We start from the raw sequence: 17888 nt of genomic DNA on the forward strand, positions 1-17888 counted from the left end.
CAGTACAGTACATAGTTACGCTAGAAGGAAACTGAAATTTATATACAAAGACTGACAGTGATGAAATGAAATGTAGACACAAAAACCGAAACAGAAAAACACCGAAAGAAGGATGGATACCAACTGATAGACACACAGGAGCAAATAGAAAGAGAGAAGGAATAAAGTCGAATATTTGAATACAAACACATGCCAGAAAAACAAAACTACTAGAGCAACACACACACACACACACACACACACACACACACACACACACACACACACACACACACACACACACACACACACACACACACACACACACACACACACACACACACACACACACACACACACACACACACACACACACACACACACACACACACACACACACACACACACACACACACACACACACACACACACAGGCTGTCCATTTCTTTCGCTCTATTCCTCACCTTCCATTCTCTCTCTCTCTCTCTCTCTCTCTCTCTCTCCATTTACTCGGACCTTTTCTCCCTCAGTCATGCAGTTTCTCCTCCTACACTCATTAATTCAGGTCCATTCTCTCTTTCTGTTACTTCCATCGATGTTTCGTTTTATCAACAAACCAGACTGTCGTATTCACCACTTTTCCAGTCCGTCTCAGCAAACTGTCTGGCTGTGGGAAACTGTGAAGCATTCCCCACATTCTTTCCGATACAAAATTGTTAAATCTTGAGGGAAAAGAGGAAGGGGATAGGGGGGGGATGAGGCGTTGGTTAGGATGCAGGGAAAAGAATGAGGTGGTGGTTCGTTAAGGCCATTGCCGGGTGTTTGTGCGGGGGGAAGGAATATAAGAGACACAAGGATCAGTATGTGATGTCACGATGATGGGAATAAGACAGTTCGTGGTATAATATGGGGATGAGTAGAAAGTAAAACAATTATTGAGAGGAGTAAATTAAAAGTAATAATTGAGGTACAAGACAGAGCACTGAGAGAGTACAAGAGTCGTGCTCTACAGTCAATGGTGTAAGGAATAATTGCCTTCGAGCCATAGTTCTCAGAGTCTATTAAGTTCATCCTTGCTTGCTGTTCAGCCACTCCACTGCGGTTAATCTATGCGAATCAAAATTTATAAGATGATCTCGATGTATGACTTTATTTTTTAAATATAGCTTGGAACCAAGTCTGTTCATCCATGCTTGACCCCCAGTGTTGTTAATGGGTTTGGATTATATCGAATAAAAATAGGTTGAGGTGTAGTGTCGAAGCTTTGTCCAAGACCTATGTCCTTTAACTTTGACCGATGGCCCTTAAAAAAAAATAAATAAATAAATAACATCATCCATGAATTACTGTCAGCCGTTCCACTAAGTTTACTTTGATATTTAACTTTTCTTTTTGAATAATTATTGTTCTTAAAAATAATAGGAGCCGACCTTTAACTCTTTGATTATATTTAGATGAAATAAGAAAAAAAAAAGATGTTCACACACACACACACACACACACACACACACACACACACACACACACACAAAGTAAATAATACACCTGCCTTTCTGTCGGGCGTGCGAGTTGAAAAATGTCTTGAGATGAAATAGACTAGTAGAGGCTAACAGGAAAATAAAGGAAACATTAACAGAAAATAAACCGAAGAGATATAGGCTGCCAAAAATCTGGTATATAAACAGCAGCTTAGGTTCGACCATCAAGGATAATCTTGTTATATAAGAGATGAAAATAGTAATAGGTTCAAAACTGAGTAGCCCTGACCCAACCAAAGGGTGGATCACAAAATCCGAAGGAGGAGGAAGAATATCAACAAAAGTTTATAAAATTACAAAATAAGAAACAAGAAAATAGCGTAAACGAGAGAAGAGTGGATGGTGGTGGTGATGGTCCCCACTATCCGGGATTCTGTCACAGAGAAACGAATATGCAAATTCAGTTGGGTTCCAGTGAGAAATGGCCTTGAACACCTAATAAATAAGAAATTTCAACTGCTAAAAGAAAATATGTTAATGAAAACTGTAATGGAATACATAATCATCCAGTGTTATTCTATTCAGAAAACTTTTGTGATAGGCCACCATTATTAGCAAACGTCCAAGGGATGTATGAAGAATACTGAGATTGAAAAGGAAGAAATGATCAACCTGGAAACGGAACACTGAAGATGCATATATATATATATATATATATATATATATATATAGTCTTGTCAGGAAAAGTAGTACCAACGTTGTGATGTACAGCATCTTTATTATTAATCCAAACGTTTCGGAGACACAATCTCCATCATCAGTGGATCTAAAAGTTTAAAAGACAACAATCAGCGATCAATGTCAGGAGAAATAAAAACCTGTGTACAAAACATAGACTTGCATAAAAAAGAAAAAAGAAAAAAGAGGGAAGCAATATAAAAAATGGGGTAAAGCAGAAAAGTACCATGTTTAATCCTTGCAAAATCTGAAGATCAGGACAAAGGCTAACATATAAAAAAAATGAAATAAAAGAAGTAGGAGTTAACCTGTTAAAAGTTGTTACTGCGTGAATAGTTGGGTAGCGCTAGTCGAGTTATTGAGACTGGGTCGCGTTCTGTGAATCAGGATGGATTCGGCAGTGATGAGGTCAGAGTAAGACTGACATGAAGTTAGTATCCGAAAATCTGCAGAAGAGAAAGGGTGATCAGAAAGGTGAGAGTGCTCCCTGATAGAAGAATAAGAGGGTTTAGAGGTTTTTTATGCAAGAGGGTTTTTATGCAAGTCTATGTTTTGTACACAGGTTTTTATTTCTCCTGACATTGATCGCTGATTGTTGTCTTTTAAACTTTTAGATCCACTGATGATGGAGATTGTGTCTCCGAAACGTTTGGATTAATAATAAAGATGCTGTACATCACAACGTTGGTACTACTTTTCCTGACAAGACTAAGGTTCCCAAGAGGAAGATCTATTACGGATATTTTATATATATATATATATATATATATATATATATATATATATATATATATATATATATATATATATATATATATATATATATGTGTGTGTGTGTGTGTGTGTGTGCATATGAGATGGACAAAGAAATAATGTTATATCACCGGAATAATGGTGATTACGAGCCAACAATACCAGGCAAACAATGCGAATACTGTCATAAATACTTCGGAAGGCTGAATTGACCACTGAACCTCATGAAGGAGTAGTATACATCACTGACATCAGTGCTTCCACTCTCGACATTACCATGGAGTGTTACTAAGTGCTTTCAATAAACTAGCAGCCAGGAAATATCATCTCAATTATGCAAACACACAGAGAGACTATTCATCCTGCGCACAGTCGATTCACCAGATAAATAATGGTGACTGTGATGCATTCTCCTCTCTCTCTCTCTCCTATGGTGGTGTTAAAAATTTATTTTGTTCTAGTAAATGAAGTTTGTTAAGAGAATTGCGATTGACGTCTGACCTGTAAAACTCTCCCTTATATTTTCAGCATGTTCTGAGTAAAGAATGGTTTTGAAATTTATAACAACTCAGCCAAAATCTTTCCTAATTTTTTGGTTGCTGTCTTGCAGTTGGAACACTGTGAATTTCAACCATAACTAAACAATAATATACAAAATACATTACCAGTGATGAGGGCTTAACTTTACCCAATGTGTGACTGGGAATTATACTCGAGTTACGTATATAAAACACACGCATCATTTGACTGAGAAAGAGTACAAATATATGACTGTCTATATGATACATAGGCATTAATATGTCAAGGTACAATATGCAACAGATACAGGCACAATATGTAGCTATGTAACCTTAGGTACATGATGTCCGGTAGACGAATGGAAGAGTAAACATCCCTTTAAACCCAGACTACCAAATATGCCAGACACCGGATGAACACACGAGCTACGTCATGGAAAAGTTCATTCATTTGACGGAAGCCCCAGAGACACTTAGACACGCATGCACACACACGTACACCCACAGACGTCCGCTAAGCCGGAAGTCAGATAGGGATATATATTGTAGCCAGAAATCAGATGTGACAAGGCAGAGATCCTGAAAGAGCAATAGAGAGGAGAGTGAGGGAGGCTGGGAGAGTCGGAGAATGCAGGAGAGCAATTGGTGATTTGGGGAGAGTTGTCATTATCACGATCATTGGACACGTTACTGTTTATCAAAAGTATTGTAACTGTGTACAATAAACTCTGTAATCCTAGCTTATTTCTACTTCGCCTACACTTGAGGTACAAGAAGGGCAGGGGGAAAGTAAGAGAAAGACCTGCCTATAAAATCTACTCGACTCCTCACCATTTTACTGGCAGCAGCCAACGTTATTCTTCGCTGGCGATAAAGGGGCAGCCGTAAAACTACGATACACCTAACGATCTCTCTCCCTATCGTTGCCGGTAATGTTATGAACACTAGTGGCATCGAGCTGTCCATCACCTTTATCGACACGTTATCTTTATCAACACTGGTTTTCACCTACCAACCAGATTACCTAAATACCTCCCTACTTTATACTATCGACAGTAGTGGCAGACGACTGATCTACGATACATCTACAACATCTCTCTGTCTAATTAACACCTCGGCTACGTATATCAACAATCGGGAAATATACCTGAGTTAGTGTAACACACACGTATTATCTGACTGAGAAATAGAAAAAAAAATTATGCTAATAATATTAAATTTTGTACGTGTTAAGGAAGAGAGAAAGAAAAAAACAACATGTACAGTATATAAACATTAGAAGCCCAGTTATTTATGCAACAGATGATTATGTATGTACGAGTTGACGCTGATGTTGAAATGAATGCTGTCACAAAAATGCAGTTATAAGATAGCACACTCGTTGATCGTATTCCTGAGCTGTGTTGGCATAACCGTTATCGAACAAAGGTCTCTACCAGAACAGTGATTATTTGGATTAAGCATCAGATGAACATCTGCCAAAATGTTCCGAGATTCTCCTGAGAAGCCAGTTGATGCCGCTTGAAGGACCGTTACACAAATTCTGGTAGGTCATATTGTATTATAAGAGACCCATTGTAATGCTTAGGTCCACTCCCTTAAGTTTTCGTCCATTAAGATCATTACAGAACAGCTTAAGCCCAGTTAGGTATATTCAAGCTTCTATATTCTCTATTAGATCATTCACTTCTAATCACGTCAAGTAACACGAGTTTAGGTTCATTCAGCACGATGCAAGACCAGTTACATTTCTTCACATTTATCATATGTACCTTAGGTCAATTACATCAGCTGCATCTATTTCACCCTATTCAGGTTGTAGCCAAACAATTAATGTCCACTCTCAGTAACCTTATCAGTTCAAAACAATAGGTCAGTTCAGGTCCATGCACACCGTTCCAGTCAAACTGCGTTCTGTCACATGAATTCAGATCCAGTCGTGTTAATTCAGGTCAGCGTATACCCATTAAAAAAATCTGTTCCTTCTCGTGCAGTAGTACTTTTTTTTAATTTGTTGCTTGCAATTCAGGACTGGTTAGGCTTATTAGATTCACCAGTGGTACTTCAGGCCCTGTCAGACCAGCCACATCGTTTTCCGCATAGTTAGGTCGCTTCCGCTCAGACTTAGGCAATTAATCGCAAATTAGGTTTACCAAGGTTTAGTCAGGCCCAGTTGGACCATTCAGATTAATTCAAATCCTTCACATCCATTTACGAGTATGCTAAGTCAGGTCAGTTATGGCCTGTGCAGGACCATCCAGAACTTTATCAGTCACATTACATTCTCTGAGATCTATGACGTTCATCCAGGAGTGGATTAACCACTAGGCTGAGAAGGCTGCATCTTGAAGGAGACCGCATTTGATAGCCATATGTAAAGGAAAAACACTTCTATAAATAGATGGGTAAATGATAAACATTACAGTAGCTGGGATCATACGAGATCTAATGATGGTCATGAAAATCGTCTGAGGGTTTCCTGCCTTGGTACGGAACCCTCATATCTAGTTTAGCCAAGGGCCCTCAAAGAGGTTAATGTGGCCTTGATTTCATCAGGTCAGTTTGAGTCAAGTCTTGGCTGTGCAGTAGCTTTTATTGTTGTTATTATTAATATTATTATTATTATTAAGAACTCATCTTTAGAGTTCTAATTTATATTGTAGATTTTATTTTTTATGAGGGAGAGAGATGGAGGGAGGAGATCTAGAAGGCTGGCATTCCAAGACCGTTCGGGACAAAGACTTGAAATTTTCAGGAGTTATGTATTGTGCTTGCAGGCTTCTTCTGGCACCTTTTTTTTTTTTTTGCATAGCAGAAGTGCCCTACAGTATACGTTATTTAAAAAATTGTTGCTCTCCTCCTTAGCAAAAAATCGGTTGCTTTGCAAATGTTCCAATATGTAGTCATCAACACATACTAGAGCACCTGGGTAATGATACTGAGATCCAACACAAACTTTCTGAGATATTGAGGAAAATCAAAATGACCCCCTCATGTCTGGAAGTGCTACAGCGTAAATCGGAAAGTATTTTCCCAACTTTGTCCAAACTCGGTGGAAATGTAATCGGCCATGAGTTATCATGATCTGCATCGTATGAATGACCTTCATCTTGGCCTCAAGGTCACAGGTCAAAATCCGTAAAAATACTGAGTCATATCAAAAGTCCCTAAATATTAGATCTACAGTGATAACAAAAGTATTTTCAGAATCCTAGGAGTGTCTACTCTTTAAGATGTCATAACAACAAGTATGACAAATCAATATTTTTTGACACTTTTTGAAAATTTTTGGACCTAGATTCTCTCATACTGTACATTGATCTTGGTTAGAACAAAAAATATGACACATATCACAACACAATCAATGTATGATGTATTATTAAAAAATTCCCCTTCTCTGTCTCTCAATTCGGAAATCATTAATTCCAGGGAATATGACTCAGGAACATGATTTTTCATTCCAATGTTTTTTCCCTTGTTTCCAAGAATTTAGCATAATGAATGCAGGAAATACTTTCATTAATTTATGTGTCTATGTCCTTGTTATTATTATTTTGGTGGTGCCTCTGGGTTTCTTTGTACCACTGTCTCCGAATGATGTTCCTACAATATGCATTTTTTTTTTTTCAGTGTGTTGCAAATATTGTATCTACCTCACCGGCAGTTCTAAACAGAGGCACGTACCACAAGTTTCGTCGACAGGTCATTTTTTTTATTATTTCCAGCATTTTTCAGATATTATCAAAATACTTTTACACTACTAATATGGTCTAAAGCGACACCATCAGGATACATGCAATCTGGTGTAAAGAGATCGGGGCAGGCATATAGTAGAATATGCCCACCTACTCCCCGTGTGACCGAAACACTGAAAATTTTCAACAAAGGAGGTGGTCAGGAGGGATGTTGAAACAGGAGCTCCAGCCCTCCCAATTACACCAGCTTCCCATTCATTTCGGTAGTACTGCCTTGTTCGACTGGTGCTACAGTTTAATCCCTGATATCTTTAAGCCTCTCCTAACCCCTCTCACATAACCCCACACTCCTCCTCACACCTCTCACATAGTCCCAAACCCCTCCTCACCCTCTCACATTATCTTCACATCTCTGTTCACCCGTCTCAAACAACACCACACCCCTCTTTACCCCCACTAGTCACTAACATCAACCATCCATGTAATAATATCGTACAAAAATACAGTGTTTACGCTACGTCCTCGCCCCCTCCTCCTACCTCTGTCTCGTGTTTAGCGTCTGAACAAGTTCGTGCTGATTTTTGTAGCAACCAATTATACCGTGCTTTGTTATTGGCTTTGACCTGATGGACTGAAATGGAGAGATGGTGCTGTTTGTGCATGTTTGCCAGTTGTGTTGAGGGGTCTGTGTTTGTTAGGGCCCACTTTCAGCAAGGCGTGTGTGTGTGTGTGTGTGTGTGTGTGTGTGTGTGTGTGTGTGTGTGTGTGTGTGTGTGTGTGTGTGTGTGTGTGTGTTCCCAAAATTTCTCTAAAAGTTTTGCATGAATTTTCACCAAACCTTCAGTTAATGTCAAGAATGGGAATGGGCAGAAGTAAGTAACTTTTGGTGAGGATTTGATCAAAGTCGACCGAATGCCAGACGCCATTTGTCAAATTACGTTTTGGTCTTTATCTCAGCAATGGATAGAAACGTGGGTGGCAAAGTCTGCAGAATTTATGAAGATTTTTGTGCCTTGTTATTACTTGCCTTTAGCAAGGCGTGGCGATATAGTTTTTATCGGTGTGTGTGTGTGTGTGTGTGTGTGTGTGTGTGTGTGTGTGTGTGTGTGTGTTTTCTCAAAATATCTTGAAAAGTTGCAGACAAATTTTCACTAAACCTTAAGGAAATAACAGCTACGTAGATGGACAGGAGTAATTAAGTTTTGGAGAGGATTTGATCAAATATGACCTAATGCCAGCTGCCACAATTATTTTGCATTTTAGCCAATATCTCATCAACGAATACATATATTTCCTTCATATTTGGTTTGTAGATAATTTGTGGCGGGCGATTAGCATTCAGCCCAGAATGCTTTTGTTTCCTTGTTTGTCATAGTGATGACTTGCAATTCATTGTTAACCACTTAATTACGATGACGTATGCTATGCACACACGATTTTATTTAATTTTACACAAAATTCTAGGAGACACAGCATTTATAAAAACTATATCAAGCACCACTTCGAAGGATTTCTCCAAAGCCAAATAAGTTCGGGTAGTGAAATAATTTAAAAGAAAAAATAAAGTTATCTGGTTAAACTGGATAATGGAAGATTGTAGACGTGATGGCGTCTGCATTTATGGTGGCAGTGGCCTGAAGAAACAGAGAAAATACAACTATTAAAACAACCGAAGGAGAGAAATGAAAGAGAAATAACAACGAGAAATGTTGAAAGAATGAAGAGGTAAGATATGAAATGATGGTTGCAGTGTAGGACGAAATGGTCTTTGATGCTAGCGTTATTTATTTATATTTTACTATTACCAGTCTTTGTAATTCTGTAATCATTTACATGATTATCACTGTTGCTCCACAGTAATCATATCCCTGAAGTTTTTTTTATTATCGAGGTAAATCATATGCTTGTCTCTCGCTCAGATATACCCTTTTCACCATTCTATATTTATCCATTCTCTTCACATGACCATACCATCTTAGCACACTTTCTTCGATTCTGGTGCTCACCGACTTCCTCACTCCACATCCTTCACGAATCACATTATTTCGTATCTTATCCACCCTCTATACTCCACATGCATTCCTCAGCAGTCACATCTTCACTGCTCTTACTCTTGACTTTTCATTTTCATGCCACACCAGAGTCTCACATCTATATGTTAAAGTTGGCGCTAACACTCCTTCATGTAAGTCTCGTGCAGCTGCAACACTCAAGCCTCTGTTTCTTACCAAGGCCTTCATTGCACCAGCTACTTTTCTTCCTTGTGTCACTCTACTTTACCACTTCTTTTGCACATTTTCCTCTCTTTTCTGTCACTTTACCCTAGATAATTGAACTCTCTCATCAATTCCAGTCTCTCTCCATTCACTGTAACATCGCACTGGGAGTCACCTTCTCTCTCAATAATCATCACTTTACTCTTTTCTACATTATTTTACTCTCAAGGCATGACGCTCACAGACATCAGCAAAACTCTGCACTAGCCTACCAAGTTCTTGTCCGGTATTTGCAAGCAGTACTGTATCATCAGCATACAACAAATTTGAGATATTCCATCCATCACCATTCATCACCAGCGCCATCCCCCTCTCCATTACTCGTGTTTTGACTTCTCTAATCAGCCCATCTATATATATATATATATATATATATATCTTATCAGCCGTTTGAGTGTCCACTGCAGAACCGGCCTATCCCAACCGAAGTGGGGAGGATACAGCAAATGTATCTCTACCAAGTGGCTTAGGCTGTCTATTAGAGATTGTATGTAGGGTGAGAAGAGCTTGTAAGTGTAATGTAGTGTTGGAGTGGCTTTGGATGTGTGTGTGTAGTCTGTGAACCAAGTGTAATCGGCCCGGCAAGCCGACTGGATGCAAGCATACATTATAGTATGCGACACTTTCAACTACAGCACCCCCTGATGTCCGCCAATGCTGTACGTGGCCAGAAGAACGCTCCCAAAGTTTATTACCCTGGCGGGGCGCGAACCCTTGTCCTTCTGTGTACGAAAAAGCACACTTTTCCATTGTACCACAGAGGCTCATATATCTATCTATCTATCTATCTATATATATATATATATATATATATATATATATATATTCATATATATATATATATATATATATATATATATATATATATATATATATATATATATATATATATATTTATATAATATAGAACAACCATACAACCTTGTCGCACGCCCACACCGATCGTGAGGCATTTATTTTGATGCCCATTAACCCTTACAAATGCTTCACTAAAATCATAAAAACTCTTGACTGCACGTATCAGCTTACCATCTACACCGTACATGCGCAAAACTTTCCACAATCCTTCACTGTCCACTTTGTTGTATGCTTTTTCCAGATCCATGAATGCCATAAACCCCTTATGGTCCTTCTCACAAGCCTACTCTGCCTTCTGTCTCACTGCAAGTATTTGATCCACACATCCTCTGCCACTCTTAAAGCCACCCTGTTCATCACTCGCTAGGACATCTAATATCTTTCTTACTTTATATAATTCTTCCAAATACCTTCCCTACCACACTCAATAAACTAATGGCACGATAATTCTTGCTCTCACTTCGCTCACCTTTATTTTTGTACAGGGGTACAATCACAGTCTTTTTCCATTCTACTGACACAGTTTACTTATCCATGCCTTCCTACATATTTTTTTTTTTATGCCAGGAAGAAGGAACCAAAGGCCATGAGCCCGCAGTAACAGTTCCCTCCAAGAGAAAAACAAAATACAATAGAGAGCCAAATTCAAGATCCGATCATTTTGAGATGCCTGGACACACTGCGTTTGAAAGACTGGAGATCATAGGCAGCAGGAAATACAGACAGAGGGAGACAGTTCCAGAGCTGACCTGTTGCATAAATGAAAGACTGGGAGTAAAGGTTAACTCTTGCATTAGAGAGTTGGACAGAAAAGGGATGAGAGTTTGCTGCCAGACGGGTGCTACGCGCCCATCGTAGGGGTGGAGGAATGCAAGCAGACAGTTCAGAGGAGCAGTGACCATTAAAGTAGCGATAGAAAAGAGATAAAGATGCAACAGTGCGGCGAAGAGACAGAGGTTGAAGGGAGTCAGTAAGAGGAGGAGAGTTAACGAGACGAAAAGCCTTCGTTCTACTCTCACCACTACACTTAATCATCTCTGCATACACCTCATCAACCCTAGCTGTTTTCTCATTTTTCTCCCGCTTCACAGCACTCTTCACCTGTGCTAGTGTCACGTCTCCTGGCACTGTACTCCTTCTCTGCACACCCCTCAAACCAGCCTTGTTTACAGTCGCTCTGCTCTCTCTATTCCCATTCATCTTTCCTTCCTTATTATTAATTGAATCATTTGTTAGTGAAGTTTTGTTTAAATGAAACTGATGACTAGATAATCTTTTCACTGTGCAGTAAAATGTTCATGATAATGGAAGAATTATATTTTAACACACAACGTTCTGTATCTCACTCCCACTTGAATGAAATTATCATGAGTTAGCAGCCATAGAATACTAGAACTGTTCTGACCATAAAAGGGTTATGGTAACAGTATCAAGATTCCAAGGATTCTGTTTTAGCTCGGTTGAATAATATCGTCTGACATTAGAAGGAAAACAATAAGAGCGTTATCCGGACGGTGACATGAATCTTTAGTACTTACGGTAAGATTAAAGTTGAAAAAATAATCGCGCTGAGTGAGACAATTACTAGTGATATGATTACCATTATGTCCACGAGTACCCTCACTGACCTTGCTTTGTCACACGTTTGCCCATGCTTATTTACTAATATCCTCATTATACAAAACATGTTGCTGCAGATCGACATACAAAATGAGATATATAATGGGATATGTACTAAAACCTTCCTTTAAAGAGCTGATCTCCAATATCAGTAGGAATATACAATTGAAAAAGGCCTGTTCCTTACACCTACCTTAATGGCTAAAACACACACACACACACACACACACACACACACACACACACACGAAGGTGACCTGCTGCTATTATTAACTTAGATGTTTATGTGTTTCACATTTACTATATACACACAGAACACATTAGCAGATAAGAGGAAAGGAAAAAGAAACCTTAATCTTATTACAGTATATAAGAAACATATAAACACCTAAATTAGTAATAGCAGCAGGTCACCTTAATGTGTGTGTGTGTGTGTGTGTGTGTGTGTGTGTGTGTGTTCTTACCTAATTGTTCTTACCTAATTGTATCTTTACAGGAATGAGTCAAGCTCGTATTGTCCCGTGTCTTAAACCATTCTTATTGTACATATCCTTTAATTTATGAAATGTTTTGGCACACACTATTTCATTCGGTGGTGCATTCCACTGATCAACTGCCCTATTTGGGAGACTAAATTTCCTTACGTCTTTATCGCCTCTCTTTTTATACAGTTTTTTGCAGTGTCCTCTTGCTGATGCATCCCCATAGGTTATGTAATCATTTATGTCTATTTTCTCCTTCCCTGATATGCATTTATATAGCATAATCATGTCTCCTCTTTTCCTTCTCTCCTGTAGTGTAGGCAGATTCAGGTTTTCTAGTCTTTCCTCGTAGCTTAGATCCCTTAAGCTTGGTACCCATCTTGTAGCGGCACTTTGAACTTTTTCAATCTTGTCTATGTGTTTTTTGAGATGAGGACTTCAGACTACTGACGCATACTCCACGGTTGGTCTGATGAATGATGTTATTATCTTTCTTAGCATGTCTTCATTTATGTATCTGAATGCTATCTTCAAATATGCAAGCAGTGTATACATGTTCCGTACCTTCTCACTGATGTGGTCATCCGAAGATAGTCTGTTGTTGATGATCACACCTAAGTCCTTCTCTTTTTCTGATGTGTGTAGGGCTTTACTTCTTAACTTATAATCCCAATCAGGTTTTCCACTTTTACCAAATTTGATTACATGACAATTGTCCACACTGAATTCCATTTGCCATGTATTGCTCCATTCATGAAGTTTATTTAATTCTTCTTGTAGCTCTTTACAAGTGACTGTGTTAGTAATTTTCCTTTGTATTTTTGCATCATCAGCAAACATATTTAGATAGCTTTCATTTCCTATGTTACTGTCTATATCATTTATATACACTAAAAACATAATTGGTGCCAGCACTGTGCCCTGTGGAACTCTTCTAGTCACTTCCCTCCATGATGAGTAATTTCCCCTTAGTGTTGTTCTCATTTCTCTTTTTTTGAGAAAATCTTGCATCCATCAGTACAGTTTGCCTCGGATTCGTCCTTGATGGTACAGTTTCCATAAAAGTCTTTGGTGCGGTACTCTGTTAAATGCCTTCTTGAAATCTAAAGAGGTACTCTCCACCCATTCTTCTCTGTTCAGTAATGTTTCTGTTACTCTGTCATAGTAGCTCAACAAATTAGTAACACATTAGTGTGTGTGTGTGTGTGTGTGTGTGTGAGTGCAGGCCGTCGTGGGACAACGGCAGTCTGGCCTGCTGGGCAACCAACACGGTGGACACAAAAGCGGACCACTGCCAGTTCACAGTCCTCGAGGTAGGCCAGCTCACACGGTTCTCACCTCATCTGACTGCAATTTATATCACCTTCCCTCACATTTCCATACGTTACCCCAGCGCAATTTTCATCTTCACACCGTCTCTTTTGACGTCAGTTCACCTCATTTCACTTCATCTCTCCAAAGGCTAGGCAGGGTTAGGTTCACCCAGATGAGGTACTTTTCATTCCATCTCACCTCCTGCAAGGTTGGCCAGAAGTGGGCATGTCTAGGCATGGCTACTTTGGCGGTGGTAGAAATAAGCCAAAATTATCAACGTTTACGCTTGATCTATCACACTTTAGCGTTATAAGCCACTAACTAATACAGTGGTTGTGTTGGTAGTATTGAAAATATATTAAGGATAATTATAATACAGCATGTACACCAGATGAACAATAAATCCGTTATCAACTGACTGACGCCGCTTTCAATGAAGTCTGGCCGTAACAGTAACAACTTATTCCTCAGTAACAACCCTTTCTTATATGAAGCACTGTCATTCCTCAAATCCTCTCATTTATGTCTTCTTTCTGTTACTGCATTGCCATATTTCCTTTTTTGTTATTCCTTCTCTGCATATGTTCCATTTTGTCAAATCTCCTCAGAGTGTCTTTGCTTCTCACATCCCTGTCTAATATTATTGTGAAAACAGGTATGTAAATGCAGTCGCAACGGCCATGAGAACAGGATTCACTAAAACGAGGTAAAAGGATGGAGCTGAGGAGAACAGTATATGAGGAAGAATGACTTGGAGTGGTGGAAAAAGAATGGTGATAAGTCGTAACAGGATGCTGTTGTGGGTTTACTGCAGCCATCATAGATATAGGTAAACTATAGGACTGGACATCTGACAACAGAGAAATAGACGAACAGGTGGAAGAAATGCATATGACAGTCTCATCAAATAAATTCCACGTGATTTTGATTAACCCAACATTAATGAGTGCTTCAATGAAAATGATGTCTGCCATTAAAAAAATACGAGATATAATGTGCTTGTGTATCACTTACACAGAAACAAGATTATTCTAAACTAGACAGATGAGCTCAATTATAAGCGTCCGGGTTCTGTGGAAATAGCCGTTGGTCCTATTCATCCTAGTTTATCTGCACCAGACTAAGCCGACAAATAGACAGGTTCGTCTGTTATTTGAACGGAAATGACGGCGCTAGCACTAGCCACAGTAAAGAGGCGTATACCTGGGTTTATCTATCTATCTACAGTATATATGTATCTGTCTCTCCATCAACCAATGCACACACACATATACACATACACAGACACAAATTATATCTATCTATCTATCTATCTACCTATCTATCTATCCATCTATCTATATAATATATCTATATCTATATCTATCTCCCTATCTGTCTATCAATATATATATCAATATCTATATATATAAAATATATCTATATCTATCTATCTATTTATTTATTTATTTATCTATCTATCTATCTATATACTGTATATATTACCTATGGTAAAAATATTTACGTCTTTGATCAAACTTTGCGTCGAAAATAACGAAGTATATTCGGAGACAAATGGATATCCTACCTAAGTAATATTCGTTCCATGAATATTACGACCCGGAGAAAAGGGGGACGGACTGTTTTAAAAACTCCATCCGCCGCTTAGCATTTCAGAAATTTTGTTCGCAATGTTCACATCACAAAGTTGATTGCCTCAGTAAGGATGAATACTTAGCCTTGAAAAATCTTAGTCGTGATTCTTCATTAGTAATGTTAAACCGGATAAAGGGAATGGTGCAGTTATTTTGGACAGGAATGACGATGTTCACAAAATGCTAAATATTCTGCATGATGGAAGTAAATTTACCGTGAGTAAATGATGACATATTTACATTAATACAAAGTCAGAGGACAAGGCTGTCAGATTACTCACAAAGATGGTAGTGGAAGGGATTTTATGAAACGAAGTTCACTCACACCTACGACCGAGTTTTTCATAGCCCGGAATAACGTATTGGCTCCCCGAAGTCCACGAGCTAGGATGTCCTGTAAGACCAGTATTATCTGCCATAGGAACCTATAATTATAACATCGCAAAATATTTGGTGCCAGTTTTGAGCCCCATATCCACTAACCAGTACACTTGCAGGGACATCTTCTCTTTCATCAAGGAAATAACAGACTTAAACATCGACAATAGTATTATGACCAGTTCTGATATTAAATCTCTATTTACCAATATCCCGTTTTATGAGACTACTGATTTTTGCATCAGTGAACTTTTTAATGTTCTGGAAAGAGGTGAAGAAAGTAAGACAGGGAGGAAGTGAAGTTAGCAGGGGAGTGAAAGATAAAAAGGGTAGATTACTAGTCGAGAAGGGAGAAAAAGTGAGCAGATGGAGAGAACACTTTAAGGAATTGTTGAACATAGAGGATGGAAGTGATGCGAGTTTAAGTGGCTGGAGAATGGCTAGGAGAAGGAGGGAGGTGAGAAGACAGGAAGAAATCAGTAAGATAGAAGTTGTGAAAGCAATAAAGAAAGTTAAATTGGGGAAAGCCCCAGGAATTGATGGAGTGTGTGGTGAAATGTTGAAGCATGGGGGAGAGATAGTAGTAGAATGTATGTGGAAGATGTGCAGATTGGCCTGGGAGGAAGGTAGAGTTCCGGAGGATTAGAAGTCAAGTATAATTATTCCCTTGTACAAAGGAAAAGGGGAAAAAAGAAGTGTGTGGTAATCATAGGGGCATTTGTCGTCTTAATATAATAGGAAAAGTGTATGGTAGGATACTTATTGACAGAGTTAGGGTAATAACAGAGGAATTAGTTGGAGAAGAACAGGGAGGCTTTAGGAAGGGAAGAGGTTGTGTAGATCAGATATTCATTCTTAGATCCTTAGTGGAAAAGTTTCTAGAGAAGGGAAAGAAGCTGTATGCAGCTTTCATGTATCTGGAGAAAGCATATGACAGGGTGGATAGACAAGGATTGTGGAAAGTGTTAAGAATATATGAAGTAGATGGGAAGTTGTTGAATGCTGTGAAGAGTATGTATGATGGTGCTAAGGCTGCAGTGCGTGCGAATGGTGAACTGAGTGAATTTTTCTCTTTGAAGGTTGGGTTGAAACAGGGATGTGTCATGTCTCCATGGTTGTTCAATCTGTACATGGATGGGGTAATAAAAGAGGTACAAGGTAGGGTAGTGGATGTTGGAGTGGCCCTGGTGAGAGAGGGTAATGTTTAGAAACTCCCTGTACTGTTGTTTGCAGATGATACTGTGTTGTTGAGTGAAGACGAACGGGAGCTGCAAGGCTTGGTGGATGAGTTTGGGAGAGTGTGTAAGAAACGGAAACTAAAGGTGATTGTAATGAAGAGTAAAGTGATGGTCTTTGAGAGAGGTGAAGTCAGTGAATGTACAGCGAGGTTGGATGGTGAGGAATTGGAAAATGTGAGTACGTTTAAGTACTTGGGTAGTGTGATGAGTAAGGATTGAGGTTTGGAGGGTGAAGTGCTTGAAAGTGTACAGCAGGGAAGAATGGTTGCTGGTTCCTTGAAAGCAGTGATAAGAAACAGGGAAGTGAGCATGGAAGTGAAAAAGTTACTACATAACAGTATTGTGATACCTACTCTAACGTATGGAAGTGAATCTTGGACGTTGTTGGAAGGGCACACGTCAAGAGTAAGAGCAGTGGAAATGAATTATTTAAGAGGAGCCTGTGGAGTCACATGGAGAGACAGGCTGACAAATGAGGATGTAAAGAAGCGTTGTGGTGTGGACGTGGATATGATAGGAAGCGTTAGGAGGAATACACTGAGGTGGTTTGGCCATGTGGAGAGGATGGAGGGTGAAAGACTGACGAAGAGAGTGTATGTGAGTGAGGTGGAGGGGGGAAGAGGGAGGGGGAGGCCGAGGATGAGATGGAGGGATGGGATGGAGAGGTATATGAGAGAGGGGTGTGTGAGTTGGAAGCAGGGCAGTGAAATGGTGGGGGATAGGGCGACGTGGAGGTGATTTGTTTGTGGCCACTCCGAACGGGATTGAGGCGTCTGGCAATAATAGATAGATAAATAGAACTTTTTAATGAGTATGGCATAGTTTCCGGCTTCACTAGCGATCAAATGTGTACCTTACTAAATTTAGTTGTAAAAGACTGCATATTTTTATTCAATGAGCAAGCCTACAGACAAGTAAATGGAGTAG

This window comes from Coenobita brevimanus, chromosome 100 (assembly GCF_032717465.1).
Source record: "Coenobita brevimanus isolate Jiangsu-jjx chromosome 100, ASM3271746v2, whole genome shotgun sequence".
Classification (NCBI taxonomy): Eukaryota; Metazoa; Arthropoda; class Malacostraca; order Decapoda; family Coenobitidae; genus Coenobita; species Coenobita brevimanus.